The sequence below is a fragment of the Bubalus kerabau genome, chromosome 5 (genome assembly GCF_029407905.1).
Source record: "Bubalus kerabau isolate K-KA32 ecotype Philippines breed swamp buffalo chromosome 5, PCC_UOA_SB_1v2, whole genome shotgun sequence".
Lineage (NCBI taxonomy): Eukaryota > Metazoa > Chordata > Mammalia > Artiodactyla > Bovidae > Bubalus > Bubalus kerabau.
In genome coordinates, this window is record NC_073628.1 from 71,810,548 (window position 1) to 71,833,395 (window position 22,848).

At 38.9% G+C, this 22,848-nt stretch overlaps 1 long non-coding RNA gene across 1 annotated transcript in view; it reads left to right on the forward strand.

Annotated features, from left to right (window-relative positions):
- Positions 1–22,148, forward strand: part of LOC129652838 (uncharacterized) — a 51,754-nt gene extending 29,606 nt beyond the window's left edge. Inside the window, exon 3 of the long non-coding RNA XR_008714806.1 lies at positions 21,569–22,148. This is a non-coding gene — a long non-coding RNA (uncharacterized LOC129652838). The remainder of the gene's footprint in view (positions 1–21,568) is intronic.
- The last annotated feature ends 700 nt before the right edge of the window (positions 22,149–22,848 follow it).

Below are 22,848 nucleotides of genomic sequence, written 5' to 3' on the forward strand. Positions count from 1 at the left end.
TTTTTGATTTCTGGTTACCTCTGTTTTTCAAGTAGCTACTTGCTACTTCCTTTCTTTAGCTACTTGCTTTAGACTGATAGTCATATAGACATAAACACCTTCCAGAAATGCTTTAGACTGATAGTCATATAGACATAAACACCTTCTAGAAATACTTTAAAACATAATAGAATTGACATTTTCTTACTCTCCTTCCCCACATTTTATGATTTTGATGTCCTCCTTCACATCTTCATGTATATCCTTTTGCCATTCATTGTGGTTATCATTGTTTTCACAAAAATATAGATTTTTAAAATCTGTGTATGAGCTTATCTAAATGATTTACTTTCAAGTGTGATTTTATCTTTCCTATAGATTCTTTTTTTCAGTTTAGAGAAAACCTTTTAATATTTCTTTTAGGATAGGTTTAGTATTGCTGAATTTTTTTAGTTTCTGCTTGTCTGAGAAATTCTTTTTCTCTCTCCTATTCTAACTGATAATAAATATTGCTACATAGAATACATAGAGAGTATTCTAGGTTGCATATTTTTCCCTTTTAGGATTTTAAATATATCTTTACTTCCTTCTGGCCTGCAACATTTCTGTAGAGAAATCAGCTGATAACTTACGAGAGTTCCCTTGTAATTAACTCTTTATTTTCCTCTTGTTGCCTCGGGAATCCTCTAAGTTTTTCCGTTTTAATTGAAATATGTCTTGGTGTAGGTCTGTTTGAGTTTGTCTTATTTGGGACCCTCTGTGCTTTCTGTACCTAGGTTTCCACCTTCTTTAGTTTGGGGATGTTTTCAGCCATAGTTTCTTCAAATACATTTTTGATCTCCTTTTCTCTTTCTTTGTCTTCTGGGGTCCCTATTATGAGTATATCCGCGTACTTTTGATTATTCCATAGGTCTCATACATTGCTTTTCATTTTTTAAATGACTTCCTGTCTGCTGTTCTGATTGGGTTATTTCCACAATTATATCTTTCAAATCACTTATTCATGCTTCTGCATGATTCAGTTATTCATTGCTTTTAGCTCAGTTTTCACTTTGACAAATTAGTTTCCTAATTTTTCTTGACTCCTCTTTATAATTTACATTGATAGTTCTTTTTATAGTAGTCTGCCTTTCTGTCAATAGACTTTTTTAATTCCTTCAGTATTTTCATTATCTCTTTTGTTAAATCAGTGCCTATTAGATTGAAGAGGTCCGTTAATGATTTGTTCTTTCAGGGGAAGTCTCTTGATCTTTTAACTGAGAGTGGTTCCTCTGCTTCTTCATTTTACTTATTTCTCTTACTCTGTAAGTTTAGGAGAAACAACTGTCTACTGTGGTCTTTGAGGGTTATGTATATGTGGCAGCATCTCTATCATGTATGGAAAGAAAATGAAAGTGAAAATATTACTCAGTTGTGTCCAACTCTTTGTGACCCTATGGACTGTAGCCCGCCAAACTCCTCTGCCCATGGAATTCTCCAGGCAAGAATACTGGAGTGGGTTGATGTGCCCTCCTCACAGGGGATCTTCCTGACCCAGGGATTGAGCATGGGTGTAGCATGTGTGGGTTTAATATTTTTGGTGTGAAGGCTGTTTTCAGTGTCAATGTCCCCTGCCTTTTTCCTTGGTGTGTGCTGGCCATGTTGCCCTTGTTGCAGGTGTGCAGATGAGGTGGCTGGGTGCCCACTTCCAGAGTTCTCAGCAGTGGTAGCAGCTGTGTGCATCCCTGGAGCCCACAGTGGCAGTGGATCATGACTGCTCCTGGAGTCCATGGCAGTGGCTGGCACCTGCTACCAAAGTTAATGCAGGTGGTGTTCTGTTGCCTAGGAGCTAGCTCGGGAAAAAGGTTGCAATGGAGGGTCCTGCCCCTCCCCGCTCATGCATCCTCCAAACAATGGCACCTGGTCTCTGAAGTCAACCAGACTTCCTCTGCCTACACATTTGGTTGTGGTCATACCAGACTTCAACCCTTTCAGTCCCTTTCTTGCTGGCAACCCCAGTTCTCTCCCTGGTTCTGAGCTATGAACCCTGAGACTCAGCACTGAGACTGCTCCTGCACCAGTGAGCCTGTGTTTCAAGTTGGGGAGTGCAGAGCAGAGGCAATGACCATTCTCTGCAGTTTTCTCTCCATTTTGGCTGCCACAAACTGGTTGCTCTCCTCTCTTCTGTGGCTCCAAAGCTGCCCCTCTGTCGAGGCTGATCTCCCTTCTGGTAAGGAGACTCCCCAGAGTGAGAGAACATTTCCTCTTTTATAGCTCTCTGGGAAATGTCAGTCCCATCCTGATTTCTCTCTTTTTTTCTTTCTTCTTTTGTCCTACCTAGTTACATGGAGATTTTCTTGCCCTTTTAGAAGCTTGAGGACTTCTGCCAGTACTCAGTAGACAATCTGTGAGCATCACTGCATATGTAGGTGTATTTTTGATGTATTCATGGGAGGAGGTGAGCTTCACATCCTACTAGTCCACTATCTTGATTCACCTTCCAGTAGTTATTAAATTTTTTAGGAAATTCCACACTGTTTTCCATAGTGGCTGCACCAAATTACATCTCCACCAACCATGTACCAGGATTCCTTTCTCTCCATTTCTTATTTTCTTTGTCATTTAAACAAGTGTGAGGTGGAATCACATTGTGTTTTTTTTTTTTTATTTTATTTTTAAACTTTACATAACTGTATTAGTTTTGCCAAATATCAAAATGAATCCGCCACAGGTATACATGTGTTCCCCATCCTGAACCCTCCTCCCTCCTCCGTCCCCATTCCACCCTCTGGGTCGTCCCAGTGCACCAGCCCCAAGCATCCAGTATCGTGCATCGAACCTGGACTGGCAACTCGTTTCATACATGATATTTTACATGTTTCAATGCCATTCTCCCAAATCTTCCCACCCTCTCCCTCTCTCACAGAGTCCATAAGACTGTTCTATACATCAGTGTCTCTTTTGCTGTCTCGTACACAGGGTTATTGTTACCATCTTTCTAAATTCCATATATATGCGTTAGTATACTGTATTGGTGTTTTTCTTTCTGGCTTACTTCACTCTGTATAATAGGCTCCAGTTTCATCCACCTCATTAGAACTGATTCAAATGTATTCTTTTCAATGGCTGAGTAATACTCCATTGTGTATATGTACCACTGCTTTCTTATCCATTCATCCGCTGATGGACATCTAGGTTGCTTCCATGTCCTGGCTATTATAAACAGTGCTGCGATGAACATTGGGGTACTCGTGTCTCTTTCCCTTCTGGTTTCCTCAGTGTGTATGCCCAGCAGTGGGATTGCTGGATCATAAGGCAGGTCTATTTCCAGTTTTTTAAGGAATCTGCACACTGTTCTCCATAGTGGCTGTACTAGTTTGCATTCCCACCAACAGTGTAAGAGGGTTCCCTTTTCTCCACACCCTCTCCAGCATTTATTACTTGTAGACTTTTGGATCGTAGCCATTCTGACTGGTGTGAAATGGTACCTCATAGTGGTTTTGATTTGCATTTTTCTGATAATGAGTGATGTTGAGCATCTTTTCATGTGTTTGTGAGCCATCTGTATGTCTTCTTTGGAGAAATGTCTATTTAGTTCTTTGGCCCATTTTTTGTTTGGGTCATTTATTTTTTTGGAGTTGAGCTGTAGGAGTTGCTTGTATATTCTCGAGATTAGTTGTTTGTCAGTTGCTTCATTTGCTATTATCTTCTCCCATTCTGAGGGCTGTCTTTTCACCTTGCTAATAGTTTCCTTTGATGTGCAGAAGCTTTTAAGGTTAATTAGGTCCCATTTGTTTATTTTTGCTTTTATTTCCAATATTCTGGGAGGTGGGTCATAGAGGATCCTGCTGTGATGTATGTCAGAGAGTGTTTTGCCTATGTTCTCCTCTAGGAGTTTTATAGTTTCTGGTCTTACATTTAGATCTTTAATCCATTTTGAGTTTATTTTTGTGTATGGTGTTAGAAAGTGTTCTAGTTTCATTCTTTTACAAGTGGTTGACCAGAGTTCCCAGCACCCCTTGTTAAAGAGATTGTCTTTTCTCCATTGTATATTCTTGCCTCCTTTGTCAAAGATAAGGTGTCTATATGTGCGTGGATTTATCTCTGGGCTTTCTATTTTGTTCCATTGATCTATATTTCTGTCTTTGTGCCAGTACCATACTGTCTTGATAACCATACTGTCTTGATAACTGTGGCTTTGTAGTAGAGCCTGAAGTCAGGTAGGTTGATTCCTCCAGTTCCATTCTTCTTTCTCAAGATCGCTTTGGCTATTCGAGGTTTTTTGTATTTCCATACAAATTGTGAAATTATTTGTTCTAGCTCTGTGAAGAATGCTGTTGGTAGCTTGATAGGGATTGCATTGAATCTATAGATTGCTTTGGGTAGTATACTCATTTTCGCTATATTGATTCTTCCAATCCATGAACATGGTATATTTCTCCATCTGTTAGTGTCCTCTTGGTTTTGATTTGCATTTCCCTAATAATTAGTGACATTGAAAGTTTTTTCATGTACCTGTCAATCATCTGTATATTTTCTTTGGAAAGTTGTCTATTTGGATCATCTGCCCATGTTTTAAGTGGGTTTTCTTTATTGTTGTTGTTACTGAATTTGATTTTTCTGTATAATTTGGATATTAACCCTTTATCAAATATATGATTTGGAAATATCTACTCTCATTCAGTAGGTTGACTTTTCATTTTTATACTGGTTTCCTTTGCTGAAAAGAAGCTTTTTAGTTTGATACAGTCCTATTTGCTTATTTTTGCTTTTGTTTCCCCTGACTTTGGAGTCAGATACAGTGCTAAGACTAATGTTAATGAGGCTACGCCCTATGTTTTCTTCTAGGAATTTTATGGTTTCAGGTTTTACATTCAGGTCTACCACATGACCCAGATATTTCACTTCTGAAAACACAAAAATCACTAATTTTAAAAGATATATGTATCTTTATCCTCATTACAGCATTACTTAGAGTATCAAAAATATGTTTAAAAAAGAAGAACTCATTGATGGATGAATAATTAAAGATGTGGTTAAAATATATTGAATGGAATACTATTTGGCCATCAGATCAGATCAGATCAGTCGCTCAGTCGTGTCCAACTCTTTGCGACCCCATGAGTCACAGCACGCCAGGCTTCCCTGTCCATCACCAACTCCCGGAGTTCACTCAGACTCATGTCTGTCAAGTCAGTGATGCCATCCAAACATCTCATCCTCTGTCGTTCCCTTCTCCTCCTGCCCCCAATCCCTCCCAGCATCAGACTCTTTTCCAATGAGTCAACTCTTCGCATCAGGTGGCCAAAGTACTGGAGTCTCAGCTTTAGCATCATTCCTTCCAAAGAAATCCCAGGGCTGATCTCCTTCAGAATGGACTGGTTGGATCTCCTTGCAGTCCAAGGGACTCTCAAGAGTCTTCTCCAACACCACAGTTCAAAAGCATCAATTCTTCGGCGCTCAGCCTTCTTCACAGACCAACTCTCACATCCATACATGACCACAGGAAAAACCATAGCCTTGACTAGATGGACCTTTTTTGGCAAAGTAATGTCTCTGCTTTTGAATATGCTGTCTAGGTTGGTCATAACTTTCCTTCCAAGGAGTGAGCATCTTTTAATTTCATGGCTGCAGTCACCATGTGTAGTGATTTTGGAGCCCAGAAAAATAAAGTCTGACACTGTTTCCACTGTTTCCCCATCTATTTCCCATGAAGTGGTGGGACCGGATGCCATGATCTTCATTTTCTGAATGTTGAGCTTTAAGCCAACTTTTTCACTCTCCACTTTCACTTTCATCAGGAGGCTTTTGAGTTCCTCTTCCCTTTCTGCCATAAGGGTGGTGTCATCTGCATATCTGAGGTTATTGATATTTCTCCCAGCAATCTTGATTCCAGTTTGTGTTTCTTCCAGTCCAGCATTTCTCATGATGTACTCTGCATATAAGTTAAATAAACAGGGTGACAATGTACAGCCTTGATGAACTCCTTTTCCTATTTGGAGCCAGTCTGTTGTTCCATGTCCAGTTCTAACTGTTGCTTCCTGACCTGCATACAAATTTCTCAAGAGGCAGATGAAGTGGTCTGGTAAAATTCTGCCATTTGGAACAATAGGGATGGACCTTGTGGGCATTATGCCAAGTAAAATAATTTAAAGTTAAAAAAATAAATAAATAAAAACAAATGAACAAACAAAATTAAACAAAACAAATTCATAAATACATTGAACTAATTAGTGATCACCAGATAGCAAGAGGGTTGGGGGCTGAGCGAAGTAGGTGAAGGGAGTGAAATGTACAACAGTGTATGGTAACTAGACTTGTGATGGTGATTACTTCATAGTGTATATTTGTGTTAAATTTTAAGACTGTACACCTGAAACTTATTTTGAAAAAGGAATGAGTATATTTGACTCTACAAGCTAATTTAGATCTCTAAAAGAAACCTATTCAAATTAATTTAATATGATTGATACCCTATGGATTTAGTGAATCAATTCAGTTCAGATGCTCAGTCCTGTCTGACTCTGCAACCCCAAGGATTGCAGGATGCCAGGCTTCCCTGCCATCACCAACTCCTGAAGCTTGCTCAAACTCATGTCTATCAAGTCAATGATGCCATCCATTTCATCCTTTGTTGTTCCCTTCTCCTCCTGCCTTCAATCTTTCCCAGCATCAGGGTCTTTTGCAATGAGTCAGTCCTTCGCATCTGGTGGCCAAAATATTGGAGTTTCAGCTTCAGCATCCGTCCTTCCAATGCATATTCAGGACTGATTTCCTTTAGGATGGACTAGTTGGATCTCCTTGCCATCCAAGGGACTCTCAAGAGTCTTCTCCAACACAACATTTTAAAAGCATCAATTCTTTGGCACTCAGCTTTCTTTACAGTCCAGCTCTCACATCCATACATGACTACTGGAAAAACCAACTTTGACTAGATGGACCTTTATTGGCAAAGTAATGTCTCTGCTTTTTAGTGAATAGTGGATGATAAAAATGTAAATTCAATGAATTAAGACTCTTTATTTGAAAAATTTTTATAGTAAAAATTGATAAAATAGTTGGAAAAATTATCAGTGATTCATAAGTTTGTTTTTATTCACATATTTATAAACAAGGATTTCAATTTATTAACTTACAAACAAATGTATTATTATAAAGCTGACTGTAATAGCTGTTTCTATAGGTCACAGACAAAACTACATTTTTGTCTGAATACTCCTGTGATCATGGAAACAGGGTAAGGGTACTTTGATTTAAATATCATGGTTTTTTTTTTTCCTCTAAATTTGATGCAAGTCCACTGTGAATATATATGAGTCTATCTGGCACCCATCATGAGTAAAGAATTCTTTAAATGGTTGACATAAGCACTTTCTTTACTGAATAATCCTGGGGACACAGTATCTGAATCTTGCCTATGGAGTGAAGTTATTTTAAAATAAGTACCAGTGCCAAATGAGAAATTAAATAGTTGGATAGAGAAAAACAAAGAATTAAAGTAAAGCTTTGCCGAGAGTGGGAAGTGGTATTACCTAGAATAAAACTCTAGTGTGGGTCTGACATTCTCCAGTAGTCTCCCTGGAGATGAAGTATAAGGCAATAGTTCTTTTATTCATTTTGTATCATTTTCTCCTCACACTAGATTGGTCATCTAGTTAGAAATAGATTTCTGGCTTAAAATGCATTTCCTTAATGATATCATTCTAAATGTTTTTACTTTTCAGTATTATTGGGAAAAAGGCTAGAGTCATTATGAGTTTCACTAATATATATTTGCAATTTTTGCTTCTGATTTTAATCCTCTTGGCTGTTATCTATCAATTGTGAATTATGGAATTTTGTGTCCTTAGAGGAAGTCTCCTTTAATTCAGTCTACTGGGCACTTGATATATACATTAATCTGGAAACACTTTCATTAAAGAATAATCTAAAATATTGTATTTTGTATAAAAATGTTTCTCCTATGTGAAATATTTAGAAGAGAAATGTTGGCTCCTCCATAGTAATGTTTTAAATATTTTTTTTCCTAATTTCAATCTTTTACATTTTCCTTCTCTTTGTGTGATTTTTCTTTTACTGCGTTTCCCTTTAAAAAAAAATTATGTATAGTTGATTTACAATGTTTTCTTAGTTTCAGGTGTACAGCAAAGTGATTTATTTATATGTAAATATGTGGGAAATAGATTTAAGGGACTAGATCTGATGAACTATGGACAGAGGTTCCTGACATTGTACAGGAGACAGGAATCAAGACATCCCCATGGAAAAGAAATGCAAAAAAGAAAAATGGCTGTCTGGGGAGGCCTTACAAATAGCTATGAAAAGAAGAGAAGTGAAAAGCAAAGGAGAAAAGGAAAGATATAAGCATCTGAATGCAGAGTTCCAAAGAATAGCAAGGAGAGATAAGAAAGCCTTCCTCAGTGATCATTGAAAAGAAAAAGAGGAAAACAACAGAATGGGAAAGACTAGAGATCTCTGCAAGAAAATTAGAGATACCAAGTGAACATTTCATGCAAAGATGGGCTCAATAGAGGACAGAATGGTATGGACCTAACAGAAGCAGAAGATATTAAGAGGAGGTGGCAAGAATACACAGAAGAACTGTACAAACAAGATCTTCACAACCCAGATAATCACAATGGTGTGATCACTCACCTAGAGACTGACATCCTGGAATGTGAAGTCAAGTGTACCTTAGGAAGCATCACTATGACAAAAGCTAGTGGAGGTGACAGAATTCCAGTTGAGCTATTTCAAATCCTGGAAGATGATGCTATGAAAGTGCTGCACTCAATAGCCAGCATATATGGAAAACTCAGCAGTGGCCACAGGACTGGAAAGGGTCAGTTTTCATTCCAATCCCAAAGAAAAGCAATGCCAAAGAATCCTCAAACTACCACACAATTGCACTCATCTCACAAGCTAGTAAAGTAATGCTCAAAATTCTCCAAGCCAGGCTTCAGCAATATGTGAACCGTGAACTTCCTGAGTCCAAGCTGGATTTAGAAAAGGCAGAGGAATCAGAGAACAAATTGCCAACATCCACTGGATCATGGAAAAGCAAGAGAGTTTCAGAAAAACATCTATTTCTGCTTTATTGACTATGCCAAAGCCTTTGACACTGTGGATCACAATAAACTGTGGAAAATTCTGAAAGAGATGGGAATACCAGACCACCTGACCTGTCTCTTGAGAAACCTGTATGCAGGTCAGGAAGCAACAGTTAGAACTGGACATGGAACAATAGACTGGTTCCAAATAGGAAAAGGAGTATGTCAAGGCTGTATATTGTCACGCTGCTTATTTAACTTAGATGCAGAGTACATCATGAGAAACGCTGGACTGGAAGAAGCACAAGCTGGAATCAACATTGCCAGGAGAAATATCAATAACCTCAGATATACAGATGATACCACCCTTATGGCAGAAAGTCAAGAGGAACTAAAAAGCCTCTTGATGAAAGTGAAAGAGGAGACTGAAAAAGTTGGCTTAAAGCTCAACATTCAGAAAACGAAGATCATGGCATCTGGTCCATCACTTCATGGCCAATAAATGGGGAAGCAGTGGAAACAGTGTCAGACTTTATTTTTTGGGGCTCCAAAATCACTGCAGATGGTGATTGCAGCCATGAAATTAAAAGACGCTTACTCCTTGGAAGGAAAGTTATGACCAACCTAGATAGCATATTCAAAAGCAGAGATATTACTTTGCCAACAAAGGTCCATCTAGTCAAGGCTATGGTTTTTCCTGTGGTCATGTATGGATGTGAGAGTTGGACTGTGAAGAAAGCTGAGCACCAAAGAATTGATGCGTTTGAACTGTGGTGTTGGAGAAGACTCTTGAGAGTCCCTTGGACTGCAAGGAGATCCAACCAGTCCATTCTAAAGGAGACCAGTCCTGGGTGTTCATTGGAAGGACTGATGCTGAGGCTGAAACTCCAATGCTTTGGCCACCTCATGCGAAGAGTTGACTCATTGGAAAAGACCCTGATGCTGGGAGGGATTAGGCACAGGAGGAGAAGGGGACGACAGAGGATGAGATGGCTGGATGGCATCACTGACTCGATGGACATGAGTTTGGGTAAACTCCGGGAGATGGTGATGGACAGAGAGGCCTGGTGTGCTGTGATTCATGGGGTTGCAAAGAGTTGGACACGACTGAGACACTGAACTGAACTGAACTGAAATATGATCAGTTGCTCAGTTGCTTCCAACTCTCTGTGGCCTCACAGACTCTAGCCCACCAGTCTCCTCTGTCCATGGGATTTCCTAGGCAAAAATACCAGACTGCACTTCCATTTCCTTCTCCAAATATATATATATGTGTTTGTGTGTTTAATTAAATTCATAAATATATAAAAATATACATATATATTATTTTTAAGATTCTTTTCCCTTATTATTACAGATGTTGACTATAATTCTCTGTGAATTTTCTGACCTAGTTTTTTCATATATATTCTAGTAATTAGCTACCATACTTGTAATTTCAAAAAAATTCTTTTACTGTTATAGGCCCTTTCATACAGCATATGGCCATTGCTTTTTTTAATGAATGTTTAAAAATTTTCCCACTCTTTCTTGTGTTATATCTGTTAACATATTTTTTTTCAAAATTGCTTATTAATATTAGAGGAGGCTGTTTGGCAGACTAAGAAGGATATAAGTGATCTGTTAATATATCTGGGGTGAGAGGGAAGTCTGACCATTCTGGTTTTCAAATTTTCTCCCTCCAATGTAACTCCTGTAAAGAATAAATCCCTATTATTTGGCCTGTGTATAGGCACATGTGGGCTTCCCTGGTGGCTCAGAGTTTAAAGCATCTGCCTCCAATGCAGGAGACCAGTGTTTGATCCCTGGGTCGGGAAGATCCCCTTGAGAAGGAAATGGTAACCCACTCCAGTATTCTTGCCTGGAGAATTCCATGGACAGAGAAGCCTGGTAGGCTACAGTCCAGGGGGTCACAAAGAGTCGGACATGACTGAGCGACTTCACTTTCACTTTATAGGCACATGTGCAGAGTTGAAAGGGGAAACAGCTGTTCCATACTTTTCAATATATTCTCCAGTCTTTTGCCTTATCCAGCCTATCAGTTATAAGGTCAAGGTTTTTGGTTTATGTTTTTGTTTTTTTTTTACGCTTCTGTAGGATGAATAGTTTCTCCTTTCAACATTTGTGTTTTTTTTCCCCTATATTTTAGTTGTTACTTCTTTTGGCCTATTAAATCATTTTCCCCACCTATGTGTCTGCTTTAAAATATTCATTGAAGACTTGCATCTACTACTTATTTTATCAGTTCAGTTCAGTTGTTCAGTCTCACTCTTTGAGACCCCATGGACTGCAGCACACCAGGCTTCCCTGTCCATCACTTCCTCTGTCATCCCCTTCTCCTCCTGCCTTCAATCTTTCCCAGCATCAAGGTCTCTTCCAATGAGTCAGTTCTTCTCATCAGGTGGCCAAAGTATTGGAGTTACAGCTTCAGCATCAGTCCTTACAATGAATATTCAGGACTGATTTTCTTTCTTTTTTAACATAAATTTATTTATTTTAATTGGAGGCTAATTACTTTACAATATTGTATTTGCTTTGCCATACATTGACACGAATTCACCATGGGTGTACACGTGTTCCCCATCCCATCCCTCTGGGTCATCCCAGTGCACCAGCCCTGAGCATCCTGTATCATGCATAGAACCTGGACTGGCAATTCCTTTCACATATAATATTATACATGTTTCAATGCCATTCTTCCAAATCATCCCACTCTCGCCCTCTCCCACAGAGTCCAAAAGATTATTCAATACATCTGTGTCTCTTTTGCTGTCTTGCATACAGGGTTATTGTTACCATCTTGCTAAATTCCATATATATGAGTTAGTATACTACATTGGTGTTTTTATTTCTGGCTTACTTCACTGTGTATAATAGGCTCCAGTTTCATCCACCTCATTAGAACTGATTCAAATGTATTCTTTTTAATGGCTGAGTAATACTCCACTGTGTATATGTACCATAGCTTTCTTATCCATTCATCTGCTGATGGACATCTAGGTTGCTTTCATGTCCTGGCTATTATAAACAGTGCTGCGATGAACATTGGAGTACACATGTCTCTTTCAATTCTGGATTCCTTGGTGTGTATGCCCAGCAGTGGGATTGCTGGGTCATATGGTAGTTCTATATCTAGTTTTTAAAGGAATCTCCACACTGTTCTCCAGAGTGGCTGTACTAATTTGCATTTCCACCAACAGTGTAAAAGGGTTCCTTTTCTCCACACCCTCTCCAGCATTTATTGCTTGTAGACTTTTGGATAGCAGCCATTCCGACTGGCGTGGTTTTGATTTGCATTTCTCTGATAATGAGTGATGTTGAGCATCTTTTCATGTGTTTGTTAGCCATCTGTATGTCTTCTTTGGAGAAATGTCTGTTTAGTTCTTTGGCCCATTTTTTGATTCAGTCGTTTATTTTTCTGGAATTGAGCTGCAGGAGTTGCTTATATATTTTTGAGATTAATTCCTTGTCAGCTGTTTCATTTGCTATTATTTTCTCCCATTCTGAAGGATGTCTTTTCACCTTGCTTGGAGTTTCCTTTGTTTTGAAGAAGACTTTAATTTTAATTAGGTCCCATTTGTTTATTTTTGCTTTTATTTCCAATATTCTGGGAGGTGGGTCATAGAGGATCCTGCTGTGATTTATGTCAGAGAGAGTTTTGCCTATGTTTTCCTCTAGGAGTTTTATAGTTTCTGGTCTTACGTTTAGATCTTTAATCCATTTTGAGTTTATGCTTGTGTATGGTGTTAGAAAGTGTTCTAATTTCATTCTTTACAAGTGATTGACCAGTTTTCCCAGCACCGCTTGTTAAAGAGATTGTCTTTTCTCCATTGTATATTCTTGCCTCCTTTGTCAAAGATAAGGTGTCCATAGGTGCATAGATTTATCTCTGGGCTTTCTATTTTAGGAAACCAAATTGGAAAAGAAAAAGTAAAACTCTCACTATTTGCAGATGACATGATCCTCTACATAGAAAACCCTAAAGACTCCACCAGAAAATTACTATAGCTAATCAATGAATATAGTAAAGTTGCAGGATATAAAATCAACACACAGAAATCCCTTGCATTCCTATACACTAATAATGAGAAAATAGAAACAGAAATTAAGAAAACAATTCCATTCACCATTGCAACAAAAAGAATAAAATACTTAGGAATATATCTACCTAAAGAAACAAAAGACCTATATATAGAGAACTATAAAACACTGGTGAAAGAAATCAAAGAGAACACTAATAGATGGAGAAATATACCGTGTTCATGGATCAGAAGAACCGATACAGTGAAAATGAGTATACTACCCAAAGCAATCTATAGATCAATGCAATCCCTATCAAGCTACCAACGGTATTGTTCACAGAGCTAGAACAAATAATTTCAAATTTTGTATGGAAATAACAAAAAACCTCGAATATCAAAGCAATCTTGAGAAAGAAGGATGGAACTGGTGGAGTCAACCTGCCTGACTTCAGGATCTACTGCAAAGCCACAGTCATCAAGACAGCATGGTACTGGCACAAAGACAGAAATATAGATCAATGGAACAAAATAGAAAGGACTGATTTTCTTTAGGATTGACTGGTTTGATCTTGTAGTCCAAGGGACTCTCAAGAGTCTTCTACAACACCACAGTTTAAAAGCATCAATTCTTTGGTGCTCAGCTTTCTTTACAGTCCAACTCTCACATCCATACACGACTACTGGAAAAACTATTGCTTTGACTAGATGGACCTTTGTTGGAAAAGTAATGTCTCTGCTTTTTAATATGTTGTCTAGGTTGGTCATAACTTTTCTTCCAAGGGGGAAGCATCTTTTAATTTCATGATTGCAGTCACCATCTCCACTGGAGACTTTGGAGCCCCAAAAAATAAAGTCTGTCACTATTTCCATTATTTCCCCATGTATATGCCATAAAGTGATGGGACCAGATGCCACCATCTTCACTTTTTGAATGTTGAGTTTTAAGCCAACTTTTTCACTCTCCTCTTTGACTTTCATCAAGTGGCTCTTTGGTTCTTCTTTGCTTTCTGCCATAAGGGTGGCATATCTGAGGTTACTTATACTTACCCCAGCAATCTTGATTCCAGCTTGTGCTTCATCCAGCCCAGCATTTTGCATGATGTACTCTTTATATAAGTTAAATAATCAGGGTGACAATATACATCCTTGACATATTCCTTTCCCCAACTGGAACTAGTCCATTGTTCCATGTCCAGTTCTAACTGTTGCTTTTTGACCTGAATACAGATTTCTTAGCAGACAGGTAAGGTGGTCTGGTATTTATATCCCTTTAAGAATTTTCCACAGCTTGTTGTGATCCACAGTGTCAAAGGCTTTGGCATAGTCAATAGAGCAGAAGTAGCTGTTTTTCTGGAACTTTTTTGCTTTTTCAGTGATCCAATGGATATTGGCAATTTGACCTCTGGTTCCTCTGCCTTTTCTACATCCAGATTGAACATCTGGAAGTTCATGGTACACGTACTATTGAAGCCTGGCTTGGAGAATTTTGAGCATTACTTTGCTAGTGTGTGATATGAGTACAATCATGTGGTAGTTTGAATGGTCTTTGGCATTGCCTTTCTTTGGGATTGGAATGAAAACTGACCTTTTTCAGTCCTATGGCCAGTGCTGAGGTTTCCAAATTTGCTGGCATATTGAGTGCAGCACTTTCACAGCATCATCTTTTAGGATAATAACACCTTTCAAAATTTTAATATCAGTAGGTCTTGGCATAGGAGAGGTTAAAAAATGGGTACAAGTTTAGTTAATTTTTTAAATTTATTTTACTGGATTATAGTTGCTTTGCAATTAGTTAGTTTCTGCTGTACAGCAACGTAAGTCAGATATATATATATATATATATATATATATATATATATATATGAAGTGAATGAAAGTTGCTCAGTCATGTCTGACCCCTTGCTACCCCATAGACTGTAGTCTGCCAGGCTCCTCTGTCTATGGAATTGAGAAATCCAAGGCAAGAATACTGAAGTGTGGGTAGCTGTTCCCTTCTCCAGGGGATCTACTTGACCCAGGGATTGCACCCAGGACTCCTGTATTGCAGGCAGATTTGTTACCATCTGAGCCACCAGGGAAGCCTGCATATATATATATATGCATGCTCTCCCTTTTGTACTTCCTTTTCCTTAAGGTCACCACAGTGCATTAAGTAGATTTCGCTGTGTTATACAGTATGTTCTCATTACTTATATATTTTATACATGTATCAATAGTGTAAATGTGTCAATCCCAATATCCTAATTTGTTCCACTGCCCATTTGCCCTTGGTATCCATACATTTGTTCTGTACATCTGTGTCTCTATTTCTGCTTTGCAGATAGGATCACTTATATCATTTTTCAAGATTCCACATAGTAGTGAGACTGTTGGGTCATATGGTAGTTCTATTTTTAGTTTTTTAAGGAACCTTCATACTGTTTTCCATATCAAACTGTATCAATACAGTTTGATATGGAATATCAATATTAATATGGAATATCAATACAATATCAAACTGTACCAATTTACACTCTTAGCAATAGTGCATGAGGATTCTTTTTGTCCACTGGCTCTCCAACATGTTTCAGTTCAGTTCAGTTGCTCAATCTTGCCTGACTCTTGGCAACCGACTCCAGTATGTTTATAGATGCTTTTGATGATAGCTATTCTGACTGGTGTGAAGTAATAACTCATTGTAGTTTTGATTTGAATTTGTCTAATCACTGGTGATATTGGACATCTTTTCATGTATTTTTTAGCCACCTCTATGTGTTCTTTGGAGAAATGTCTATTTAGGTTGTCTGCCCATTTTTAATTTTTTTTAGTTATTTTAATTGGAGGTTAATTACTTTACAATATGTAGTGTGTTTGGCATACATCTACATGAATCAGTCATGGGTGTACATGTGTCCCACCATCCTGAACCCTGCCCATTTTTGATCGGGATTCTTTTTTTTTTTTTTTTTAAATATATATATATTGAGCTGCATTCATGTTTAGTTATTTTAAAAAGCATCCATTTAACAGGCTAAATTTTGAAAAGCACATTCTTGAACTATGACTCCGTATTTTTCTTAGAAGTTAGAAGTAATGTTTGATAAGGCAGATATACACATTCTGAAAGGAATAAATTATCTAAGTATTTCTAGGAATATGTACTTAATCACAAGCCTCCCTTTCCATATGCTGTCATTTATATATAGAAGCATAAACTCCATACATTTGAAATGGCCAGATGGCAAGTCTTCTCTTCATTACTAAAATGAAGCAGGGAACACAAGAGTTCCCTAGTAAAAACACACTGCAGTATTTTGTTTTAAAACATATAGCTTTGAAGTGAACATAAGCTTGCTTCTGTCCTTTTTTTTTTTTTTTTTTATGTTTGTTCTCTTTTTTAGCACTGACACAAACTAGCACCTAGCGCTCCTTGCTGCATTGCTTGCACCTAGACAAATGTCTTTTCTAGCAACAAAATGCAAGAAAACTATAAGGGACCAAAAACAGCTGTGTGAATGTAAGTTGGGGCAAATTATGAACAAGATACAAAAAGACCAAAAACCCAACTGACATTTCTGGGGAGCTGGGTGCAGAAGCAAGGGACTACACATGCCCCCCTGCACATAGCACCACCAAGGGGGTGGGCAGACCACCTACGCCACTTCACGACTCCTTTGGCCTGACCCCTGGGTGCACCCCTATCCTCATCTCATATAAGGAACACCCCCCACCCCCCCCTCGCAAAGGGAGTGAGCAAGAGAGCACTTACTTGTTTTAGCTTTCTTCTCTGCAGCATGAGTCCCAGTAAAGTTTTGCCTGAATTTCTTGTCTGGTTTCGTATCAATTTCTATTAAGAAGTCCAACTACCCTGGTAGGTAACATACTTTGTAGAATCAATGAAGGGCTATTGTCCCTTTCTCAGAAGAGGACCTGGGCACCTCTGTGACCACTGAATGCAGCTTCTCCATGGGTGACAAGCAGCTGCTGGAACCTCTTGTTTCAGCCTCACCACATTCTGTAAGTCTGCCTTCCCAGCTCCAGGGAGCCACAGGATCCTCATTCAGGCAATAATCTTCTCTCCTTTTGTCCTTTTCCCTCTCCTGATATCTCTTCACTTCTCCCCTCTCTGTCCTCTCCTACTTTTGTCTTCTCCTTCCAAGAGAGTGGATGTTAGGCAGCTATAGCACCACCCCTCTCAGTGTGTGGGATAATGCTCCTTCTGGCCAGCAGTGGGTCACTTTGAAAAGTGACAAATATGATCTCAGGGAGACAGCAAGTGAGAGATCCTGAAGAGAGATCTTAATTTCCTGACCAGGAATTGGAGCTGCACAGCATAGATGAAAGGGGAGACCCAGTGGTTCAGCGGTGAAGAATACACCTGGCAATGCAGATTTGGGTTTGATCACTAGGCTGGGAAGATCCCCTGGAGAAGGAAAGGACAACCCACTTCAGTATTCATGACTGGGAAATCCCATGGACAGAGGAGCCCAGCAGGCTGTGGTCCATGGGGTCTCAAAAGAGTCAGACAGGATAGATAGACTAAACAACAACAAAAACAGTAGCTTGGATGAAAACCAGGAATTCCAACCACTAGACCACGAGGGGCTCGAGGCAGAAGCAAAGTGGCTTTGGCTCTTTCCCCTGTTCAAAAGCAACAGTGTTTCAAGGAGGCAAAAACTATAAAAACAGCACAAAATAATATGGATACCAGAAGCTGTATGTTTATGGAATTGGAACATTGTGAAAATAAATTTGTACATTGATAGGATTTTATACAGTTGGATTACATTTAACTACATAAGTTGCTTTTAATTAAAGAAGGGTAATGGAAGAATAAATTTGGGTTCTTTTAACTTTATAATGGAGTATAGTTGATTTACAATGCTGTCTTGGTTTCAAGTGTACAGCAAAGTGATTTGGTTATACATACATATATATATATCCTTTTTCACATATATGCATATGTTCTAATAGCATGTTGAGCAGAATTCCCTGTGGGTCCTTGTAGATTATCGATGTGTTGTTTAGTAGCATACTGTTTATTATCTACCTGCTTGTGGCTTTTTACAGTTTTTTTCTGATAGTCAATATCTAATCTCATAGTGTTGTGGTCTGAAAAGATGCTTGATATGATTTCAAGTTTCTGAAATTTAACAAGGCTTGCCTTGTGGTCCATCATGAGATATATCCTGGAGAGTGTTCTACAAGCACTTGAAAAGAATGAATTCTGCTGCCTTCAGACAGAAGGCTCTAGAAATATAAAGTCCATGTTCTCTAATGTGTCATTTGAGGCCTGTGTTTCCTTATTACTTTTCTCTCTGAAATGATCTGCCCATTTTTGGGGGGTATCAAACTGGGGTACTCCTGTTTGATTTCTGTTGATTTCTTCTTTATGGCTGTTGTTGTTCAGTCACTCAGTCATGTCTGATTCTTTGCAACCCCATCGATTGCAGCATGCCAGGCTTCCCTGTCCTTCACCATCACCTGGAGCTTGCTCAAACTCATGTCCATTGAGTCAGTGATGCCATCCAACTATCTCATCCTCTGTTATTCCCTTCTCCTCATGCCTTAAATCTTCCCCAGCATCAGGGTCTCTTCCAATGAGTCAGCACTTCGCATCAGGTGGCCAAAGTATTGGAGCTTCAGCTTCAGCATCAGTCCTTCCAATGAATATTCAGGATTGATTTCCTTTAGTATTGACTGGTTTGATCTCCTAGCAATTCAAGGAAATCTCAAGAGTCTTCTCCAACATCGCAGTTCAAAAGTATCAATTCTTTGGTGCTCAACTTTCTTTATGGACCAACTCTCACTTCCATACATTGACTACTGGAAAAACTATAGCCTTGACTAGATGGGCCTTTGTCAGCAAAGTAATGTCTCTGCTTTTGAATATGCTGTCTAGGTTTGTCATAGCTTTTCTTACAAGTGCTTTTAATTTCATGGCTGCAGTCACCATCTACAGTGATTCTGGAGCCCAAGAAAATAAATTATGTCACTGTTTCCCCATCTATTTGCCATGAATTGATGGGACCGTATGCCATGACCTTAGTTTTTTGAATGTTGAGTTTTAGGCCAACTTTTTCACTCTCCTCTTTCACTTTCATCAAGAGGCTCGTCAGTTCCTCTTTGCTTTCTGCTTTGAGGAGTGGTGTCATCTGCATATCTGAGGTTATTGATATTTCTCCTGGCAATCTTGATTCCAGCTTGTACTTCATTCAGTCTGGTATTCATCAGCAGGGCTTCCCTGGTAGTGCAGCTGATAAAGAATCTGCCTGCAATGCAGGAGACCCTGGTTCGATTCCTGGGTCTGGAAGATCCCCTGGAGATGGTACAGGCTACCCACTCCAGTATTCTTGGGCTTCCCTGGTGGCTCAGTCAAAAACTCGCCTGCAATGTGGGAGACCTGGGTTCAATCCCTGGGTTGGGAAGATCACATGGAGAAGCTGGGAAGTTACCCTGCAGAAGGGAATGGCTACCCAATCCAGTATTCTGGCCTGGAGAATTCCATGGACAGAGGAGCTTGGCAGGCTAGAGTCCATGGGGTTGCAAAGAGTCGGAAACAACTGAGTGACTTTCACTTTCACTTTACTTTCAAGCAGAGTGACAACTAACAGCCTTGACAAACTCCTTTCCCAATTTTGATCCCATCCACTGTTCCATGTCTGGTTTTAACTGTTGCTTCTTGACCTACATACAGGTTTCTCAGGAGGCAGGTAAGGTGGTCTGGTATCCCTGTTATGGCTGTTAGCACTTCAATATATAAGGCAAATGTCCAAATGCTAATTGCATGCTGCTGCTAAGTCACTTCAGTCGTGTCTGACTCTGTGCGACCCCATAGACAGCAGCCCACCAGACTCCCCCGTCCCTGGGATTCTCCAAGCAAGAATACTGGAGTGGGTTGCCATTTCCTTCTCCAATGCATGAAAGTGAAAAGCGAAAGTGAAGTCGCTCAGTCGTGTCCAACTCTTAGCGACCCTATGGACTGCAGCCCACCAGGCTCCTCCGTCCATGGGATTTTCCAGGCAACAGTACTGGAGTGCGGTGCCAGATGTTATCTTTTTCTCTTGGATTGTCCCTTGATAATCATGTAATGGCTTTGTCCCTGATACAGTCTTATTTTAAACTCTATTTTACTTGATATTAGTATTGCTACTCCAGGTCTCTTTTGATTTCAAATTGCATGGAAAACATTTTTTGTTCCCTCACTTTCATTATGTATGTGTCCCTAGATCTGAAGTAGGTCTCTTTATAGACATATCTACATGGATCTTGTTTTTGTATCCATTCAACCAGTCTTTCAGAGAAGGCAATGGCAACCCACTCCAGTACTCTTGCCTGGAAAATCCCATGGATGGAGGAGCCTGGTAGGCTGCGGTCCATGGGATCGCTAGGAGTCGGACACGACTGAGCGACTTCACTTCCACTTTTCACTTTCATGCATTGGAGAAGGAAATGGCAACCCACCCAGTGTTCTCGCCTGGAGAATCCCAGGGACTGGGGAGCCTGGTGGGCTGCCATCTGTGCGGTCGCACAGAGTCGGACACAACTGACGCGACTTAGCAGCAGTAGCAGCAACCAGTCTTTGTCCTTTGGCTGGGGCATTTAATCCATTCACATTTAGGGTAATTACCAAAATCTACATTATTGCATTTTTTGGGGGGGGGACTTGTTTTTGTAAATCTTTTACTTTTGTTAACTTGTTATTGGATAACTATTTTTACCATTGTTTGGATTCCTTTCTCTCCTGTGTATTTATATGTGGTAGACTTTTGGTTTGCAGTTATCATCATGTTTTGATATAGCAGTTTCTCTACATATACAAGATTGTTTTAAGTTGCTGTTCTCTTAATATTAAATAAATTTCCTCAATCCTGCATGTTTGCTCCTCTTCTCATGATTGTTAGATTTGATACAATATTTATGTGTAGATGATTTCCTACCTTTACTGTATGTTTGCCTTTACACTATGCCTTCTCATTCATAATTTTCTTGTTTCTAGTTGTAGCCTTTTTTTCTTTTTTCTGGCTAGAGAGTTTCTTTTAAGATTTGTTGTAATACTGGGTTCGTGGCACTGAATTCTCTTAGCTTTTGTCTGTAAAGCTTTTGAATTCTCCATCAAATCTTAATGAGAATTTTGTTGGCAGAGTATTTTCAGTTGTATGTTTTTCCCTTTCATCACTTTAAATATATCATATCACTGCCTTCTAGCCTGCAGAATTTCTTCTAAAAAAATCAGCTGATAACATTATGGGAATCCACTTGTATGCTTTTTGTTGCTTTTCACTTGTGGATTTTAATATTATTCTTTTCTTTTACATGTCAATATTTTTTTATATTTTCAAACAGTTTATTCCAAAATTGCACATATAATCTGTTATTTATTATGCCTATACCCTTTGTTTTCTTGAGCAACAATCATTGGCATCTTAGACACACTTGATTAAAATACAGGTTTAGTGACTTAGTTGAAAATAAATAGTTTAAAATACTAAAAGTTACATTAGCTTCCAAGAGTTTAATACATATGTATTGTTTGTTGTGTTGAATATTTTATTTCAGGAGCTGCCTAAAGAAAGACTATGATGATTTCAGAAGACAGCCCGATCATGATAAATTTACTAGAACTGTGGACTATTGAATACGGTGAAGGAGATCTTGCATAAGAATCTCCTGAAGTAGAAATTGGGAGCAAGTATGTAGATAGCAAAGAACCTCTAGATTCTGTAAGAAGATCATTTTGAAGAGGATCATTTTGATTCAGATAGGCCATCACGCTGTTTTTAAATCAACACTAACAGCACAATGAGGAATTTTAGTGTCATTCCCTGGTGACTCAGATGGCAAAGAATCTGTCTGCTATTCAAGAGATCCAGATTCAGTCCCTTGGTCAGGAAGATCCCCTGGAGAAGGGAATGGCAACAAACTCCAGCATTCTTGCCTGGTGAATTCTGTGCACAGAGGAGCGTGGCAGCCTACAGCCCATGGGGTTACAAAGAGTTGGACATGGCTGAGCAACTAACACACACACAGGCATTCAAACTCTTTAAATCAACACTAAAGCACAAAGAGATATTTTAGTGTCTTTTGTGGAGGTAAAGGAATAACCTGGTTAATAAAGTTTATTGATTGGAGAAATCTATTATGTTTGAAGGTGTATTTCTTATTGAAGGTTCTTTGGAGTCATTAGGAGTTTCTCGAGCCAGTGCCTGACTCCAGACTGTAAGCATGTACTGCTCATTACAGACCACACCTAGTTGATATACAATCCCTTTGAAAAAGATTTATCCTCTTAACTTTTGAAGTACTATTTCTGATGTTTGCTTTAAATGGAACTTGGCAAGTCCCTAATAATTGTGATGATTCTTTTTTATGAGAAACAATCAAAGCTGATGGCCTATTGTAGTGGGCCCATATGCGCTTATGTGTAGTATGCTATAGGGAGCTGTGTGTGGAGGCCTTGCACCTAATGACCTAATTAGAGCCCCCAGCACAGAACTACTGTGTCGACACCCCAGTTCAGTGTACCCTGTACAGAAGAACTGTTTTCAACATCTCAATTCAAGATGCCTGTTCCCAACACCTCAGTCTGAAATGCTGTGAGCTGGTTTCTCTTAAAAAAAAACAACAACAACAACAAAAAAAAAACATTTTTCTTGGAATGCTGCTTTTGACAGCAGACTGTGCAAATTTCTTTGCCTTTAAATAATCTTTTCCCTATTTTCCCTTGAAATCTTTTATTATCTCTTTGGCTAAATGAATAAATATTGTTTCACATAGACCTATGATCCTATCTGATCAGGTGCTTTAAAACATTTTGATTTTTTTTTTTAGTATGATGC